The following is a 20,413-nucleotide window of genomic DNA, read 5'->3' on the forward strand; positions in this document are numbered from 1 at the left end:
CACCATTTTGCAAGGATTAACTTTTATTCCTCTCTCCAGAGTGTTCTTCAGTTTGTGTTCTTAAACTTATGTCCCCTCCCAGGAACTTTTGCCACCAATACCTCTGAGACTCTGGAGAGGGGAAAACTATTTTCCTAAAAGGAAACATAATTTGTACAATTAATTCCACTCACATGGAGCATAATAACATTTAAATTATTATGCTTAGTGATTTAACTTAGTGTCTGAAGCCTCCCATGTCAGATGGGCTCTTATAATTGCATGACTGAAAATGCTATGAAAGGGACCCTTCTCTCTATTTTCCCTTCTTCCCCCCCACCCACCACCAAAAAGGGGACAGTTTGGCTCAAAAAATACCAGCTGTCACTCTGGAATGGAAACATTTCTTATAGTAATAAAAGGAAATATTGTACTTCTGCCTTATGCCTTTGCTTTTTACCAGCAGTGCTTAAAAAAAGAAATTCAGTTTCTACGAGAATACATATATAATTTAGAATATATATATATATATGTATGTGTGTGTGTGTGTATATATATATATATATATGTATAGAAAGCCCTTGAAATGATTAACCTAAAATATAAACAGTAATGATCTTTAGGTAAGGGTATATTAGTTATCTATTGCTGTGTTACAAAGTACTATAAAACTTAGCTTTAAACAGCAAACACTTATTATCTCACCATTTCTGTGGATTAGGAATCTAGATGTGATTTTGTTGGGTGTCTTCTGGTTCAGGGTCTCTCACAAGGCTACAGTCTAGGTGATGGCAGGGCCTTAATTATCTCAAGGCTCAACTGGAGAAGGATGTGCAAGAGAACGAGAGAGAGAGAGAGAGAAGAAGTCATAGTCTTTTGGTAGCTTAATGTGTCAAGGGTCCCTAAGACCCCATCCCATCCCTAGGTTTGATGATTCACTAGGAGGGCTCACAGAACTCAGCACATAGTTGTATTCTTTATAGTCATAGCATATAGACTATGATTTATTATAGTGAAAGGATGCAAAGCAAAACCAGCAAAGGGAAAAGGTGTATGAGGTGGAGTCTGGAGGAAACCAGGTACAAGCTTCCAAGAGTCCTCTCCTAGCAGAGTCATCAGGGAAAACTGAATTCCCCCAGCAGTGAGTTGTGATAACATGTATGAAGTATTGTCTACCAGGGACCCTCATTAATGACTCAGAGATTTTAGCAGGCGCTGGTGGCATAGGCACCCTCGAATCAAAATTCCAGACTCCTAGAGGGGAGGCTGGTGCTTAGCATAAGCCATGTTGTTTGCACAAACAGTTTAGGCACAGTGAGCCCTTCTTATCAGGGAATGATTGGAAAACTCCTGAAATCCAAGTTCCCAGATGCCAGCCAAGGGACAACCTTTATAAGTGGGCCTTCCTAAGTCTCAACCCTGCTATGATAACTCTTTTTTGCACACCTAATCTCAGAAGTGATATCCATGACTTTTCTGTATTTTGTTCAATGGGTGTGAGTCCCTAAGTCTAGCCCACAGGCAAAAGGAGGGGATTTCACACAGACATGACTATCAGGGGGAAAGATCATTGGGGACCATCTTAGAGACTCCTCCCTTGCAAGGGGTGACTTTGCTTTCCCTTTTGTTATTTTCTATTTTCTCTCTAAGGGCATTAGTATTTTTATAATAAGAAAACGCTATTTGAAAAATGTGATGAATTATATATGCAGCAGTATGTACTACTGGTGGAAGAAGTGTATTTCTTGGTGGAAGAAAACTGGGATTTCTATAGGCCCATCCATACTCATAGTATGGATTCTTATGGCCTAATAAATCTTGTTGATGTTTGAGATGGTGAAGTTACCTGGGAGGAAAATGTTTCTAGTTATATTTATAAGAATAAATGTAGTATTGAAAAAAAGTTTAGTGTTTTAGAAACAGCAGTGGCAGGAGAACTCAAGTGGACAATAATTTGTTTGTGAAGTGGCAGGATGTGGAGGCTAGGGGGAAGCCTCACCAGGCTCCAGGAAGCTTCAGACCAAGGCTAGTATTATGCCTTAAGTGTCTGGCAAGAAACCCTGCAGGTCTTTGGCAAATGCATGAAATGTAGGGGCAGGGTGAAGGGGCGTGTGGAGGATGGAGCAGGGCACTTTCCCCTTAGGCTGGGGGCTAAGTGTTCTCACTGCTGCTCTGGTGTGAAGAGAAGAAGGGAACGTCTTCCCTCTTCTGAGCTCAGGAATTCAGAGAGGAAGGGAGGCCTGGGGGAGGTGAACCTATCACAGAATGAGTGAGAGTCCTCTGCTGGTCTGATACCCAAAGATGCCCAATAATCTGAGTTAGGCAATCTCATGGGGATCCAGTGTTACCACTGCTGTCAGCCACCTGGAAGCCCATTAGGACAGCACCTGGGGCATGAATAGGCATTTAGTGAGAGAGAGAGAGAGAGAGAGAGAGAGAGAGAGAGATGTACGATTGTAGAAATGTATTCTGGAGACTACTCGGAGGCCTCCTCTAGCATACATGATCCCCCAAATCTGCTCTTTTTCACACATGTTAATTAAGATATTCTAGTATGATATCATCATCATCATCATCATCATCACCATCATTATTATTTGGTATGTTTCTTTCCACCATAATGTAAGCTCTGTGAGGGCAGGGATCTTGTTTGTTTTGTGTCTGGCATGTACAAGCACTCAGTAAATGTAGTAGAATTGAATACAAAAACACAGCGATGCTAGTACTTCATGTTCTCTGCCTTGCTTCTATTGCGTAGTGGTATTTAAATAAAAACTGCATGTGTTTGCCTTTCAACTTAGTGGATTTTATCTGTCGAACTCCGTGAACTTTAATGCAGATCTACCAATATCATGCCAACTGAAAGAAGCCAGACACAAAAGGCCACACAGTGCATGATTCCATTTATGTGAAATGTCCAGGGTAGGGAAGTCCACAGAGACAGAAAGTAGCTTAGTGGCTACCAGGGGCTGCAGGGAGGAGACAACAGGGAGTGAGTGTTAATGGGTGTGGGGTTTCTCTTTTACGGTGATAAAAATGTTCTGGAATTAGATAGTGGTTATAGTTATACAACTTTGTGAATATACTAAAACCCACCAAATTGTACACTTTAAAAGTGGCATGGGAATTTTATCTCAGCAAAGCTGCTGTTTAAAAAATTAATTTCCCATGAGGCAGGGGTGGCTGTTCTTTTATTGCATTTCCACAGGTAAATAAAACAAGACTAATGAGCAGTGCAGTGTGATACAAATGGTGTGGATATGGGAGTCAGACACACCCAGATCAGTGTCTGACTACTTACCACTGTATAACCTTAGGTGAGTTACTGTTCTGACCTCTGTAGCCTCATTTCCCTTCTTTGAAAAGTGGGTATACTAACACACAGACATAGGACTGTGTGAAGGTCAACTGCATTAACCCATGAAAAATGTCCAGCACTGGCCTTGACAGCCTGACAATGAGCTTGGTTCTTTTTCCTTTCTCCTCCCTCAGAAGTCCTTCAGAGTGCCCAGGTGAGTGGCAGAGCAAGTAATTAGAATCTGATTACTGAGATAGGATCCATTTTGTCGCATCCAAAATGATGAATCTGCCTTTTGAAACCCATTTGTCTGTGGTGGGTTCAGCATTGTTATGCACATTATGTGCCCTGGAAAATCACTGTCCCTCAGTCTCTTTTCTCATCAAATTCAGAACAAAAGTTCTGTCAGTGTCAGTGAGCATTCCCAACAGGGTCTCTTCACTGCTCTGGAGATAGGTGCTGTCCCTGTCCTTTCTGAGAAGGAAAGAGGCAGGGAGACAGAGCTCATTCCACATGGATTCCTATTTGCCTGGTGGTTTGCCAGCATCTCCCCTTCACGCAGGGGGGCTGGTAAATGTTAGCCATCGGTTCTCTGGGACATACAAAAGTACCGAATTGTAGTGTGTGCCCATTTCCGTGTGTAAATACTTTCTTCAGGAATGACTTCAAGCTACCAATGTGCTATCAGTGAATGTGGAATTGGGAGGAGAGGCACCTCATCAGTGTGCTGAGGTTGGGGGGATGGGCTCCAGGGTATCACTGCCTTTACAGGGCAGTTCCACCATCGCGGCTCCAGGCAGCTTCTCCTCATGACCTCCCAGGAGGGAAGGGGTTTCCTCCCATGAATATTCACAGCATGACACGTCTGTGGTGCCTCCTGCCTCCTGAGGACTCCGCTTGTAAGGGACAACACCGTGAGCTTGAAGGGACGGTTAGGAATCTGCACAGGAACTTACTGCAGAGTTGGGGTTGGGGTGGTAAGGAGCCCAGATGAAGTCTGTCTGGAAGGTGTACTTTTTTGACCATGTGTGAAGTTGTTTTGGAGTCAGCACATCTGGGCCGCTCAGAAAGCCTCATACACTAGCACTGGTAGCCTGACGGAATTGAGTGCATGCGTATTTGACAAGGCCAGAGTCACACAACTGACGTCTCAGGATTATAGGGTGCATGTTAAGGAGAAAGGCAAAGGTATCTGGCAAGTTGGCAGCCTTACAAACAGAAGCTATGCAAACCCAAGTAATGAAACCCCCACTCCTCCAGGGGGTGACCCATCCCCTATTGGGTAGCAGGTTCCTGATTAATATATTCCTGGAAGCAAAGCAATATTGATGAAGGTGATTACGGAAATAATCTTGAATTCTGGGGCTGTTTAGAGTTTATGGGATGCTCCGTGTTGGTGCGGGGAGTATGCTGTTTTTTGGTGTGAGAGTAATGGCTGGGTTCGTACTCTTCTAATGAGGGACAGTGGGTCAGTTAGAGCAACCTAACTGCTGTAGCAAACTCCGGTGATTTAATACAAACATGCTATTTCTTAGGACTTTCTTCTGGTTGGCTGAAAGTAGGTTGGCTCTACCTCTCACAGGCATTCATGAGTTCAGCCTGGGAGAGGCTCTGCTCTCTTGTCAGTGCATGGCTCCTAGAGTTTTCCTGCTATCAGAACCCAGCCAGGAAACGGGAGAAGGACAAATAAATAGACAAAGCATATTTGCTTTTCAACCACATCCATTCCGCTCTCATTCTTTGATGAGCCCCCTTTACATTAGAAACAGTATCTGGAACTAGGTGAGCATTTATTGAAGACTCTCTGCCTTTATGACAAGTTCTTTGATTTTTAGATCACTGAGTAGGTCCTGGCTGGGCTTCTACTGCTCAAGAACCACTGTGTATTGTGGAAGGGAGCAAAATCTTTGGTGGGCAGCATGCTCTGTTTGCCAGAGACAGGAACAATTCTGTGGTCAAAGTTGTGCTGACCAAGAATGTCCTTTTGTTAAGAGTATCTTTACTTGCAGATTAGGCATGTTAGCATTTTGTCTCCTGTGTTTCCTTTCCATAGGAAACTTGTATTATTTAAGCAAGCATGGTACGATGTTAGGCTGATAGGGCACCAAGCAATGTATTTGGTCTGTGTTCCCCCAAGTGCGACAGTTCTTGAAGGCGTGACCTTTCAGCCCTGGGGGAGCCATTAAATGAAGGCCTCCTGCCCTTTCTGCTTTAGCAACTTCTTCTTCTTTGATCCCTAGGCTAGCTCTTGTTAAATCCACCAATTTACTAATTTACTGCCCTGGGGATTTTAATTGAAGCCAACATGAGTAACAGTTAAAGTCTCATGGTAATTATTGGGGCCAATAAAGTAACCATTCCAACAACTAAAGCTACTTACTAAGAATTCAAACCTTAACCATTTCTTTTCATACCCAGATATTTCTAGAAAATTTATTTCTCTAGGTTCATACTTTAAGAGACAATGAACAGTAGATGAACACATTGAAACATTGAAAACTGGCTTTTTTTTGGCCAGAGAGAACATCTGTGCCCCAGTGCTTTGCATATATAGTGGAACGTGATCCACTTCATGTGTTTACATTTTACAGAAAAGCAGAGAGTTAATTTAGCATGAGACAGTTGGGGTGGACAGGACTCTTGAGCTGCCCAAGAAGGTCAGTAGCTCTGTATTCAAATGTGAAGATAAGTAACTTCGCACCCTACAGGTTCCTTTGATGATATTCTGAAAGCCATTTGGTAAGCTTTAATCTTTGTGCCTTGAGACAGTCTTTTAGGCTTCCCAAAGGGAGATCATAGATTAGTGCCATGATGTGTATTTACAGGGAGCTCAGGCAGTGGAGGTAAAAACGTTGAAGGTTTCCGTCCTGGAAACCCACTCTTTCTGTTTCACTCTCTTTTGTCTTTCTGTGGCTTTTTATTTTTTTTCTTTCTTTCTTTTCATTGTTGTCCTTGATATTTTGTGATGGTTAATTTTATATGTCAACCTGACCAGGTCACAGGATGCTCAGATATCTGATTAAACAGTTCTCTGGATATGTCTGTGAGAGTGTTTCTGGCAGAGGTTAGCATTTGAATCAATAGACTGAGTAAAGTTGGTTGCCTTCCCCCAGTATATCAGGTGGGCCTCATCCAGCCCGTTGAGGGCTTACATAGAACAAAAAGGTGGAGGAAGTTTGAACCGGCACCGTCTGTCTGAGCTGGCAGTCTTTTCCTGCTGTGGGGCTCCCGGTTCTCAGGCCTTCAGGGTCTGACTGGAATCTACACCATCTACTACTATTATACGACGACAACAACAACAACAACAACAACTACTACTACTGGAGAGTTCTCAGGCCATTGAACTGTGTGATTGGCTCTGCTGGGTTTCCTGCTTGCAGATAGCAAATCATGGGACATCTCAGCCTCTATAATCATGTGAGTCAGTTCTATATAATAAATCTTTCTTAAACTATTAAAGATATAAAAGAAAAGAAAAAAATAATCTCTCATGATATTTAATGTCCATTTGGATCTGTTTCCCTTGGGAAACCTTTGTAATATAATATTTCACCTGTGTGGGGAAAGCATGACCCCCCAGATGATGAACCAGATTCCAGACGCTGGACACGCCTTGAGTTAGCACTGATGAAAGGTGTCTACTTGCTGGGGTGGGGATGTGCCTCAGAGCTGGATGAACCTCTTCTACATGGTTGGGATTAGAAATGTAATGACTTCCATAGGGATCTAGAAATATAGATTTACCTGGAAGGACTCTAAGTGGACTGGTGTTATGGAGTCTTCAGTAATCAAAAGTATTTCTTGCCCTAGTCAGAATGATAAAAATCCAGATCCTTATGTAGAGTAGATGGAAAGATTCAGTCATGATTATATTTATCTTTCCTGAGTGACAAACAGTCTACCTTTTAGTATTTCTCTTACCATAGAAGTTGAATATTGGGAGAGTCCTAGTTTGTCTACGTATGGCAGTGAGGTATCATTTCACATGTGGGCACCAATGGATTGGTTGTACCTGTCTGGAGAGTTATGCTGAGAATTTGATTCTGTATCCAATTTCAGTATGAAAAGTTTTCATAGTTGATTAGCAGGGCCTGCCAGTGATACAGAAATCAGAAGCAATGACATGTTTGCCACATCCATTCACTGAGCCACTGACGAAGGAATGCCTGTTACATGCCTGGCACTGTTCTAGGGGGTGAGGGCATTGTGTATGTTTGTAGTCTCTATTGTAAGTGTAGGTGCACTGTTCTAGGAGCTGACTCTTTGTAACCCTGATTGTCCGCTTATTTTACAGGTCTAGATAAGTCAAATGATTCATCTGGGGCCACAAAACTAGTCAGAAGAGTGTCAACCAGAACATAGGGCTCTTGACTTCCTAATCATCCATCCTATGACCCTCTCACCGTTAAATGGGTAAGCTAATTATAAGTATTTTCATTCTAAGCAACTTAGAGTTGTCGAAAAATTCTTGATCTTAACATCTCTTTGATAAAGGGTTGGCCTTCAACTTGGACTGCAGCCCAAGAGTAAGGAGACATTTCCTTCTTTCTTGGAAACTTCCATGTGGAATCACCTGCCCCTTTTGAGAATATAACAGAGGCAGCAATGCCTGTGGAAAATTCTTCTCTGTTGGCAGTTATCAGTGTGGTATTTAGTTAAAGCAGGATATTATCCAAAGACCCTATAGTGGTTACAGAGTACCCGAGGGGGCTGGGAGCTCCATGGACTTGAAAAGTATCAAATGGTAGTTCGGTGAATTTTTCCATGGCTGAATTCCAGGAAAATGATCCCTGATATGGCTCTGTTGTTCAAAGTAAGCTGTCCCTTCCCAGAGCTTATGAGAGTAGGCATGTTCAGAGGGGTGGGTGGAGAGGTACTTGGGAAGAGATTATTATTATTATTTTTTCATTAGGATCCAGTTTATTTCACCAGTTCCTGAGCTCACTTTACCCTGTACTTAGGGAAGGGGTGTGTGCATCCCTGCTATGATTTTAATCTGAACTTCAAACTGTTTCAAAACAGGCTACTCTGTCTCTTTTCCTGCTTGGTTTCCATGGAAAACTGGTGAGATCTGACCTCCTCCCAAAATGTCCAAAGCAAAGTGTCTACTCAGAACTCTGCGGGCTCTTATTGCAATTCCAGGGAGACAGAACTCAGGCCACTAGTGGGGGAGGCTTTGTTTGCCCATGAATCTTTCTTTCAAAGAAATCATAGGCTGATTTATATAACTGTGTCTATTTAAGCATTGTTGAAGGGATTTCTAGGAAGTTAAGACAAATCTGAAATAGATGTTCTAAAATGCCTCTATCCATGGGGCACTGTTTTTATTTTTGTTTTTGTTTATTATTTAGAAACAGAGAGACACAGAGCATGAGCAGGAGAGGGGCAGAGAGAAGGGGAGACACAGAATCCAAAGCAGGTTCCAGGTTCTGAGCTATCAGCACAGAGACTGACACAGGGCTTGAACCCACAAACTGTGAGATCATGACCTGAGCTGAAGTTGGACACTTAACCAACTGACCCACTGAGGTGCCCCCATGGGGCACTGTTTTTAAGAATCTTATTAGAAAGCCTGATATAGCAGGATTTGTCCGGCCTGGCTCAAATCCCTTTAGCCTACCCTGAACATCACCTGCAGACAGATCCTGTATGAGCCCAGTGAGCTCAGAGAGCTCAGGAAAAGCTCTCTGCCTGAGAACATTCTCTGGCAGTGCTTCCTGGGCAGAGAGCTGGGGAGTTAACACCCCAGGAGCAACTCTCAGCCAATAAGGGACAGAAGTTGGTGGGTAAATCCTCTAGCTTCCTTCCCCCACAACGATCAGTTCTGAGGTGGGTTCCTCATGGTTCCTAAGACATCTCAATGGGACAGAGCCCCATCTATCTGCAGCCAGAAGTCTGTCATTGATGCCCCTTCACTGGCTTGCCTCTTTTCACTGTCTCGATTTCTAGCTTTGTCACCATGAGTCTGGCTACCTCCAAATAAACACTTGTCCCCAAATCCTGGTCTCGGGCTTATGAGGAAACCCAAATAAGATCTGACAGACCTCTGTGTCTTTTGTTGCTTGAGTAGGAACATCTTGAGGAATATCTAGAAGGTGGAGGGGGTGGGGGTCTATAACTGGTTATTCTGGCTGAGCTGCAAGAGCTTACTGAAGATGCAGCCTCTTCTGCGGTTCTCTGTTGGCAGGTAGATGAATGTTTGTCCAGCTGGGGGTTTGTCTTCTCTATGGTGAGACACAACACCACAATGTAAACAAAGTAAGAATCACTTTGGGGAAATCAGAATGATCTGGAGAAATTACATTATTACTAGGCACAGCATATGACTTGGCACTAATGAAAGTGCTGGGTCTCAGGCCATGGGAATGACCCCATGCTGTTCACTGAAATACCAGGCACTGTCTGTGGATCATAGCCTGAGAGCATCAGCTGGGTTTTGATGGCAGGTTCAAAGTGGCTGGGTTTGGGAAGGTGAGGTGCCTGCAGTGCTAAGAGGTGGGGTGTGGTGGGTATGATAGAGATAACTCTGGTCCAGACTAGGAGTACACAATCCCTTTTCCTTGTGACAATACGTGTCTTCATTCCCTTTGGGTACCAGATTAACCCAGGAAATGCCAAATCCCAGTGCACAGTTGCATTGTTTCTCTAGTGCAAAGAATGTTGATGGTGTCATAGGCTTGAGCCCATACCAAACTGTGGTCACAACCAGAGACTCACCTTTTTCCTCTTAGTGTCATAGCTAACATTATTGTGACTTATCAGATGTTTCTAATTGCCTTAATTTTAGGTCACACAGCTCGGAGGGGATGGTCACTTGTCCCTTAGCCTCAGGCAAGGTAGTGAAACAGCCTGGGTTGAAGCTGCCCTGTCTGTAGATCATCACTTTGACCTCTGGCCCCTGGTGCTTGGTAACAAGTATAAAGCCAGGCTCAGTTCTTTTGGAGTTGGCAGGGATAGGGGGAGAAGAGGAGGGGGAAGGAAAGAGCCCTTCTGAAAGGAATAGTTCTTATTTGGGAAGTAGAAGGTGTTACTTTCTTGGCCTGATCCCATGAGCTCTTCTGTGACATTTCTTTTCCTGGCATACTTTCCTGTAGTGTCTCCCTACATCTGTCCTTCTCTGTGGCCATGACTCCTCTGCATTCTTTCAGGCCCTGGCTAAGCTGGGAAGCTAGTGAATACTGGGAGGTGACCAGAGAGCGAATGGGATAACATACTGGTAATGATAATAGCTAGTGTTTCCTGAGTGCCTACTCTGTGCCAGGCACTCTGCTAAGGACAGTACAAGGATTATCTTGTCTAATCCTTTTACCAATCTCAGAAACGAGGCACTAATCATCCCTGTTTTTAAGATAAGAAACCAAGACATAACTAGGTTAAGTAATCTTCCCAAGGTCATGCAATCAGTAAGTACTGGGGCCAGTAGACAAACTCCATGTTTCAAACATGTATTTATTTAGCACCTACTATGTACCAGCTACTTATTCCAGGTGAATGAGACAGGCAACACCCCTGATCTCCTTCCATAGACTCTGAGTCATTAGTTCCAAGCAGAGAATTAAAATAAAATAAGCTGATATGGTGGAGCTACTGGGTGGCCACTTTAACCTGGGTGGTCAGGGAAGGTTTCTTAGAGGAGGTGATGTTTAAGCTGCTATCTGAAGGACAAGGAGCCAGACTCCAAAGACTATGGGGAAGAAAAGTTCTGCAGGTAAACAGCTGGGGGTGACAAAATAGTCAAGACAAGAACAGAAAGGAGAGGAAGAAGAGTAATGTCTGTGAGAGGAAGGAGAGGCAGGAGGACCCCTTCTGGAGCCTCCTAGTTGCCATTCTTCATTAGATCAGGTCTTTCAAAACTCAGAGGGGCTCTGTGGCTCCCCTGTGGGAATTAGAGGTCCAAGGGGGCCTTTTCAGCTCATAATGCCAGCCATACGGGTAACAATGTGCCTAGGACCAGAGTGGGAGCTGCAGGCACACCCAGCCTGCATCCGGGCTGTGTGCACTCTGACCTCATCCCGGAAGCTAGGCAGTGCTGTAGGGTGGGAGCCCCCCAGAGACGCGGTGGGAGGGCTTTGCGTCAGGTCGGCACTATCTCCCTTCCCTGGCAGGACAAGGCCTGTGCAGCCACCTCTGGGGTTGGTGCCAACACCTCTTATTGAAAAACAGTGGGACTGATTGCAGTGATGTTTTGCAAAGGAAACCAGGGAGAGAACATGACGTGGGCCGAGATTACAGCTCACAACATTTCAGGCCTGGGCCAGTTTTAATAGCGAGGGTTCAAACTCCTCTGAGAATGTTTCCAGGAAACCGTAGGGTATGAAACTGTAGTGCCAGATGTTGTATTGAAAGGAAAACCTCCCAGAACAAATAATAATAATAACAGAAGGGCAAATTAATCCCGCAGGTGAGAGAGCCCGAGCAAGCAGGAGAGCACTAAGTCTGTAACTACATCTGGGTAGTTCTGGATGAATTCCATATGCTGTATGCTTATTTCTTTTCACTCTCTAACCCTTCTCCTCCCTGTGATCTTTGGGGCCAAGGCTTCTGAACTGCTGAGGTACCAGTCATAGTGAAGCAAGCTGCTTGAGGAGGGGGTTTGCAGCTACTACAAGCAGCACTTTTCACACATTAAGAAAGATACTTCTGATGGTGTATATAGATTGCACAGCCAAGGCAGAGCTCACTGTCCAGGTCCTGAGCTAGAATTCCATGCTGTGGAGGGTGGGAATGTGTGGCAGGTTAAGTCAACAATATCCAGGGTGCTTAGATGGGACACCTGTTCCAGAAGAGGCAGAAAGAAGTGGATGAATTATTTAGAAAAACAAATGCCCGAGAAAAGTGAGGGACATACCTGGGGGTGGAGGGAATGTGAAGAGCTGTTAACCAAACCTCATCTGCCTTGGGTACTTTAAAAGTGGGTCACGACAATCGTTACGTTCACACCAGTCACAGCATAAGCTTGGACTTTACTTTATGCTCAAGTAAGAGTTGAGGTTCTGACAAAGCCAGTGCAGTCTGGGAGGGAGTTAGGGTGTCAGTGGAATGGGCTTTCTTAGTGTTCATGTTTCTGATGACGGAAAGGACAGAGAATGTGTCACAGATTTGTATAAGGTCAAGTAGGGCCTTCATGCACAGTGATGCAGGTTGTATCCTGCACAAAGATGCTTGGCAAGGGGTACACGTGGGGGCCAAAATCCAGCCAGCACTGTTGACAAAACCCGGTATACAGCTGTGTCAGCCCAAAGGAGGGACACATTTTAAAAATAGGTTCTTCTAGCAGATTACCTGTTTCTAATTCCCAGAAAGCAGTTATTGTGTGAGTCCTTGTCATACAAAATTGTTTCTCATATTTCCCTTCTGTATACCTTCTCCCTCTCCCTTCTTTTTTTCTTTCTCTTAGAGCACTTCTCCACATGTCTCCTGGGAAATTGATAGCTGATATGTAAAACAAGGGTTCAGTGGTAAAATAAGTTTGGGAAATGCTGGTTTAAACAGATTTCTTTGAATAGTAGTATTTCTAAGAGCATTTCATATGTGATGTGGATTACAAATCTCTGAGAGGTAATTGAGGTGAGCAGAGTTTCCCAAATGTATATGGTCATGGAAACATCTTAGAGGACTAATGTTCTGTGAACACATGTAACACTGTTTTAAATGATCCATGTTTCATATGCTAGATTTTCATTCAGGAGAGGATTGCTCTGGAAACATGTCATTGTTTTATCAACTGGGGGACTAGCATTAATGTCAGCCAACTGCCTTGACTTCCTAGTGGAGTCATGGCCTCCTTGGTGAAGGAAAGAGCATACTTTTCTATAAGCGGTGATGAAATATTTGAGGGTGCACAAAGCATTTAGCATGTGGAAGGACATCTTCTTGGATGGATAATTGGGGTTTAACAGCCACTTATCCCTGTTATTCTCCATGGGTGGGATTTTTCAAGCATCAATAACCAAAATGGTCCCTGGAGAGCCAAAAATTTTTGGTGCTGTTTTTCAAAAAAGATAATAAGAAGAGGTAGTAGAGTAAGGAATTTATTCTTAAAAATCCACAGGTTTTAAGTTCATTAGCAATAAGGAGTCATCCAGAAAATATCTGATGACTTCTTTGACATGAGTCTTGCAAATATGGAGAAATGTCTATGCCCCACCTCCTCCCTCACCAACAAGCAAACGAACAAACCAAAAGGATATTCTGTGCTTCTCTGTTGCTTTCCCATGAACTTTACTAGAGTCTCTATAAGACCAAGGGAAGTTTGTGAAGGACTGAGGAGATTCTGTTCAGACTGATGGACCACAAATCTCCTTGTGGCCCTAATGGGTGAAAGGATCCGGCTCCCAAGTTGGTCCTGTCCTCTCTGGCACAGATTTATGCTCCACTGGCCGCAGCTGATGAAGGGGCTAGCTTAGTGTCCAGTTCAGAGTGGAATTTGAGAATGTGTTTTGTAGACCGTTACTGCATCTAGAAAGCTGAAGATGAGCAGGTTTCCCAAGAGTCCGTAGATCAGGAAGGGAGCTGTGAAGCCTCCCACTCACCTACATATTGAGGTCCCATGGGTTATCCCCTCTAAATCTAGATAAACTTATTATTTTGTTTATTCAACTTTGTGATTCATGCAAACTGTACACATCCTAACCCAGGATCACCAAAATCGCAACTACCAGTGTTTTGCTAAAAGTATTATTTTGGTTTGTTCTACATGGATCTGGAACTAGCCAAAAAATTTAAAGGACATCACAGAATCATAATAACCAGGCACACCAGTGAGAGATTATTTCTGCTTTGTGCTTGGAGAAGGGAAGATATCTTACACTGATTGGAAAAGCAGATGAATTCAAATGCAAATCCCCTTGCCTACATGTGGGATTAGAGAAAGTGTACATTATAACGACTTGAATACCCATTTAAATTTGGCTGTATTTATCTTCCCAGATTTTACTCACATCTATCCTTATTGTGTTTGCCAGCCAGATAATGAAGAACTTGGCGAGCTTTAAAAGTAATTTCCCTTTTTGTACCCTGAGCTAGCCTCATGGAAGAGGTTCTACAGATTTATGAATAGAATGACCATACGTTTTGGTTTGCAGACAGTCCTGGCTAATGCTTGTTGATGGATTAATGATTGTTAATTATTTTTAGCTCCTAGTCCCACTCTCCTAGGTGTCCTATTTGGATGATAAATTATATGGTTTCTCTACTCATGAGTGGGAGAAGTGGGTAAGTAGAAGAAATCTCACAGTTGGTAAATCATTTTGGCTACTACCATCATTTAAACAATACACACATATTTGTATACACACATATACATTATTTCTTGAGTTACTAACTTTAGACAGTACATAATAATTCCCTACTGTGTAAAATGAGACAAATGGAATATCCTCCACGTATAGTATTTCCTCCACTTCCATCACCTTTCCTCCCTCCTCGCTTTGGTCAGTCGTAATGTTACTTTCACATTGTCAAGATTTACATTTGTTAGTTGCACATATATTCTGTTGCATAACTGCAGTCACGCTTTCTGCTTTGTCTGGAGGTAGATCCTAAAAGTTTGAATGCAGTGAATAACATTTATAATATTATAATTATGTAACTGTTAGTCCCAGTAGAACCAACTAGCATAAATGAACCTTTAGAGATGGATATGCCATGCTATGCCATCATCTGGAGAATGTTTCAAGTGAAATAAATGAATTATTATTATTTTTTACCTTGTGATAATGGGTCATTTTTTTTTTCACATTTTAGTTTGCATTATATCTGAAGTCATTTTGTCCCCTCCACAGGCTTTGTTTTTCCTCCCCTGGAGATGCTAATTATTTTTCTTTCTATTCATTGACTGAAAAACATGCCCATAAGAGCGTCCAGGTTCTTAATCATAAATGGAACCATCTTGTTCTTAAAGACCTTCATGGAACCCTCTGACCTTTTGTTTTAATTTGGACTCAGTTGCTTACAAAGTTGTCTTCTTCAGTTTTCTACTCATTGGGTTCCTGTGATAGTTTCTTCCCCCCGCTCCCAGAAACCATTTATTATTCTTTCTTAAATTCTTCCATTGTTTTGCTAAAGGCCATTGTCAAATAATGTACAGAATAATTCTCTGTATTGCTAGGTATCTGAAAATGTCTTTCTTTCACTCTCGTACACAATTGATGCTCATCAAGATCCCATCTAGTGTATCACTCTGGGTCCAGTCAGAAGATGGAAACTACACAGTAACTTAAACAGGAAAATAACATAAAGACTTGTTAATTCTAATGGCATATTGGAGCAATGAGGAATTATCTAGTAAGAAGTAAAGAAAACTCTCTAAAGAATATGGAAATAGCAGGTATACAGAGCAGTTCCACCCCCACAGCAGAGACATAGTGCCCAGGAAGAGCCACCCTGAGCCCAGAGCTGAAATCCAGATCTTTTTGGAGAAAGCCCAGCCATGACTCACTGAATAGCAGAGAGGGTGCTGTGGTGCCATGCCAGTTGGGAATCCACCCCCTGGAACTTGCTAGAAATCTACCCTGTAAGGTGCTAGGGAAAACTGTTCATGGGTGAGTGTCTCGCCAGGGATGCCACACTGTAACACTGCTCAGAGGACTCCAGAAGTCGTTCTGACCGCTGGGTGCTGTTGCCAGTGTTGTCCTACAGGAGGTAGCTGCTAGAGCGGCTGCTTGTGCTGCAGCGACCTGCTGAGTAAGCACACCAAATCCAGGACACAGAACCTGCCCACCCAGTTCTCTTCGGTATCATCTGCTGGCAAAGCTTTGGTGATGGCAGGCAAGGAAAAATAAAGGGTCCAGATCCATTTTCACAGAGCAAGCAAAAGAGGAGAATTTGGAGCCAGGAGGAAATAAATCAGTAACTGGCACGACTAGGTTCAGACATGCCATCAGAGTGTTGAAGGCTTTGCTCCATTGCCACTCATTGGGGTGCACATGAGAAGTTTGATGCTATCCTAACCATTGTTCCTTTGTGGGTGACCTGTTTCTTCCTTTCTGTAAGGAATTTTCTTTTTATTTTTGGAATTCTGAAATTTCATCAGAGTGTGTCTGTATGTCAACTTTTTTTCTGATTTGCCTGTTTGAGACTCTGTGGCTCCTCTAACCTAAAGACCAGAGTATGCAGCTTAGAAAATTCTTATATTTCGTTATCTTATTATTATTCCCTCATGTCAATTTCTGTTCTCTCTCTCTTTTGAACTCCTACTAAGCAAGTGTTGTGCCTCTTGGATGGTCATTTCTGTCTTGACAGTATTCTGCTCAAACTTTCTCTTTGTCTTTCGGTTGAAGTTCTGGGAAATTTCCTTGGCTCTGTATTATACATTACCAATTCAGCCTTGGCCACATCTGTGTGAATATTCCACCTCCTCTGTTAAGTAATTTTATGTTGCCAATCATGTTAAATTTCCATGTGCTCTATTTTTTTCTGATGTTTCCTTTTCATAACAGTGTTCTTATTTTATGAATGCAATATCCTCTTGAATCTTAGGATATCAGTTTAGAATTTTTCTCTGAAGTTTTTTTCTGTTCCTTGAATTTTCTGCTTCCTGAATGGTTCAGTTGGTTTATTTTGGTTCTTCTGTCTCATATGCTGATTTTCCTAAAAAGTTCTAGCTTTTTGGACGTCCCTTTCATTTATGAATGCAGGACTAGCTTGTATTAAAGGAGGCTGATGTGAACTTCCTCTGTAGCTGTGTAGGAAAGTTTTCCAAACAGATCCTTTCCTCAAATGAGATGGCTGACTTGAGGATTTGTGTACCTAGTGATATGTGCCAAAAGCCAGTCCGCTGCTGCAGGGGATACAAACTGAGCTTTCTGAGGTGAGGGGCAAGTGGGGTCCATACCAACCCTTAGTAAGAAAGGAGACTTGGTATACCAACAGCTCTTTCTTGAAATCTTTCAGTAGAATCTCCCAGTTCTAAACTCCTTTTATACTCTCAGTGTTCACAAGGGGTTAATGAGTTGATTAAGTGGTTATCAGCCACCTACTTTGAAAACTGCTATATTCTGTTTAGTATCCTATTTTGAAAAGCAGTGTCTAATTGAATCTTGTCATCATCAGAATATTTATTTTAATACTATGTTAGACATGTCTTTGAGTACTTACGGAAATATACTTGTAGGATAATATTCCTAAAAGTGTACCAAATGGTGTTCAGTCTTAACTTTGAGAATCAGTGGCTTACTGATGGAAGTTGTTGTGGCTGACTCAATTATATTAGCTATCTCAGAGCTTTTTAAACAATTACAGTCATTGATTCTCTTTCACCTATATTTCCTTACATGACTGTCAGGAAGTATCTATGGCAGAGGTATGAAGAGTGGGTCTTGTGCCACCATGAGCTTCACCCCAGATTCTCTGTATCATAGAGATGGTATCATAGTTATGGTAATAACCATAACTGTTCCTTCTGGTCCAATGACTTCCTATTGGCTAAGCACTGTGCCAAGTCTGCCATATGCATATTTCTAATCACCTCTTAAAACAACTTCATGAGGACAGGACCATAATCACCTCCAGACTTACCAACGCTCAGAAAGATATCCTATGATGGCTTCACAACTCTGTGAATACACTAAAAACCACTGAATTATAACTTTTAAATGGGAGAATTTTATGGTATGTGAATTATATCTCAATAAAGCTGTTAATCTTTTTTACCGACCTGAGGCAGAAGCAATTAAAATTATTAATGAAGTTAAGCATCTTTTCTTTCGCAGAGTAGAAATTCTTCTTTTTCTTTTCGTGTCTTTCATTCACTTAAAAATGGAGTTATTGGTCTTTTACTTACTGATTCATAAGAGGTCAAGTTTGGTCTGTCACATATGTTGCAAATGTTTTTCCACATTGCTGTTTGACTTTTGAATTTATTCATGTTCTTTTGTCCAGCAGAAAATGCTAATTTTGATTGAGAGAAGTTTATCAATCTTTTCTTTATTTGTTTGGGGTTTTACATTATGGCTATAAAGGCCATTTTAATCCTAAAATCTCCCTCAAGATGATGTTTTAAAAGGCATCATACTTTCTTCTAGTATATTTATGATTCATTCAAAAAATGTTTAATGTTTTGGGGCGCCTGAGTGGCTCAATCAGTTAAGCATCTGGCTTTAGATTTCAGCTCAGGTCATAATCTCATGGTTTGTGAGTTCGAGCCCCGGTTTGGGTTCTAATGCTGACAGCAGGGAGCCTGCTTGGGATTCTGTCTTCCTCTCTGTCTACCCCTCTCCCACTTGCTTTCTATCTTTCTCTCTCAGAATAAAGATAAATTTAAAAAAGTGCTTAATGTTTTATCTGTTTGGACTGAGAATAATGTATAAAAATCTAGTCTGTTTTCTTTCAGATGGTTGGCCAACTGTCCCAACATCATTTAATAATTAATATATTTTCACTTCATCTATGGCAAAGTCACTTCTATCATGTATTAAATGCCCATATGTGTTTTATTCTAGGTTTATACCCTTTACTCTGTTCCACTGATGTTTCTGTCACTTCATTCATCAACCTCTTTTATTATTGTAGCTTTATAATCAGTTTAAAACACCATATAGTTAGGGGGCGCCTGGGTGGCTAAGTTGGTAGAGCATCCAATTCTTGCTCTCAGGGTTGGGAGATCAAGCCCCATGTTGGGTGTAGAGCCTACCTAAAAGAATCAAAAATAAACAAACAAAGAAGAGCATGGTAAAATTCATTCTTTTTCCTCTTGCCTTTATTTGGGAATTTTCATGGTTTATCTCTTAACATTTATTTTTTAATAGACAACTTTAGTTCAAATGATCAAGTTCCAATAAAAATTTTGTTGTTTTTTATTTGATAGCATGAAATTTATACATTTAATTAGTGGTCTATTCTGTGTATGGTTAAAGATGCCCATTTTTTTGGTTTCCCTCTACTTCTCAATAGTCCTCTTTGTCTCCTTTATTCTTTGTTTGATGGTCCCCAGAGTTGGGTTATTAGTTAGGGGTACTATAGAATTTACTGTTTAAATTAGGACACTTTTGCGATTAAGCAGGTTGCTATGGATAATTACGCTAGGACAACAGGTGTAAACCAGTACTGTTATGGGCAAACTGGGCTATATGGTCTCCCTAGTCATTGGCCCTTTCCAATTTGCAATTTTTTCCCCTTTGTGATCTTATATATTGCCATTTTATCCACTGCAATCTCTATGTTAATGATTCCCAAATTTTCATCCAACTTCTATCTTGAGTTCTTGATCTGTATTTCTAGCCCTATGCCCAATACATCATCCACAGGCCCCACAGTCATGTCTAACTCAAGTTGGATTCAGCCTCCCTTCATAACTGAGTCTTTGCTTGTTTTCTCATGAAGTCAGCCATCTAGTCTTTTGAGCTATAATTTGGAATTCATCCCTGATCTAGAACTTATCCCTCTCCCTCATTGCCTCCATCGCTCTCCAAATCTTTTCAATTTTAGTTTCTAAATACAATCCCACTTCTTATTGCCACTGGCTTTTCTGTATTAGGGACCTTATGAATCTCTTTTCTGGATTATTAAGTGGCTTCCTTTCTGGTCATTCTGTCTCAAGGCCTTCCTTACTTCCATCAGCCTCCATTCTTCTGTTAGAGCGAAAACATAAACCTGATCTTGTTATTCATCTGCTTAAAGGTTTGTGCTGGTACTACCTTGCCAACCCCCTTAACCATGCTATACAAGGCCGTCCCAACCTGGTTCTGTCCTCCTGTTGAAGTTCTCACCTCTTCTGATACAAGTGCCCCCAGTCATGGTGAAAGTCATTCCATCTCCCAAGTATACCAGGATGCTTCTACAACTCTAACTCTGCACAGACTGGGCTCACTAAAATGCCCTTTCTGTTCTCTCTTTTTTAAACCAAAAGCAGCCCCCTCAGACACTGAGATAAAGTCTCACTTCCTTTGTAAAGCCTTCCCTGATTCTCCCAGGCAGTGAATCCCCTTTGCTGTGCACCTGCAGCGCCCCCTTCCCACCTTTCACCCACTCATCACACCGTGATTCCCTTTCTGTGTACATGTCTCCTTCACTCTCCCAACTGGTTACTTATTAAGGGCATGGACTTACTTCCCCAGAGCCTGGTACTTAGCAGATGCCTCATAAATATTTGTTGGATAAACTCATGAAAGATACTGTGAGTGGTGGTTTGTGACTACT

The 20,413-nt window shown here is 42.1% G+C and overlaps 1 long non-coding RNA gene across 1 annotated transcript in view; it reads left to right on the forward strand.

The window, feature by feature from the left end:
- The window catches only part of LOC144235720 (uncharacterized), a 114,999-nt gene that overhangs the window by 19,905 nt on the left and 74,681 nt on the right, over positions 1-20,413 (forward strand). The window contains exon 3 of the long non-coding RNA XR_013336300.1: positions 7,572-7,690. This is a non-coding gene — a long non-coding RNA (uncharacterized LOC144235720). The remainder of the gene's footprint in view (positions 1-7,571; positions 7,691-20,413) is intronic.

The sequence above is a fragment of the Crocuta crocuta genome, unplaced genomic scaffold (genome assembly GCF_008692635.1).
Source record: "Crocuta crocuta isolate KB4526 unplaced genomic scaffold, BGI_CrCroc_1.0 scaffold10, whole genome shotgun sequence".
NCBI lineage: Eukaryota > Metazoa > Chordata > Mammalia > Carnivora > Hyaenidae > Crocuta > Crocuta crocuta.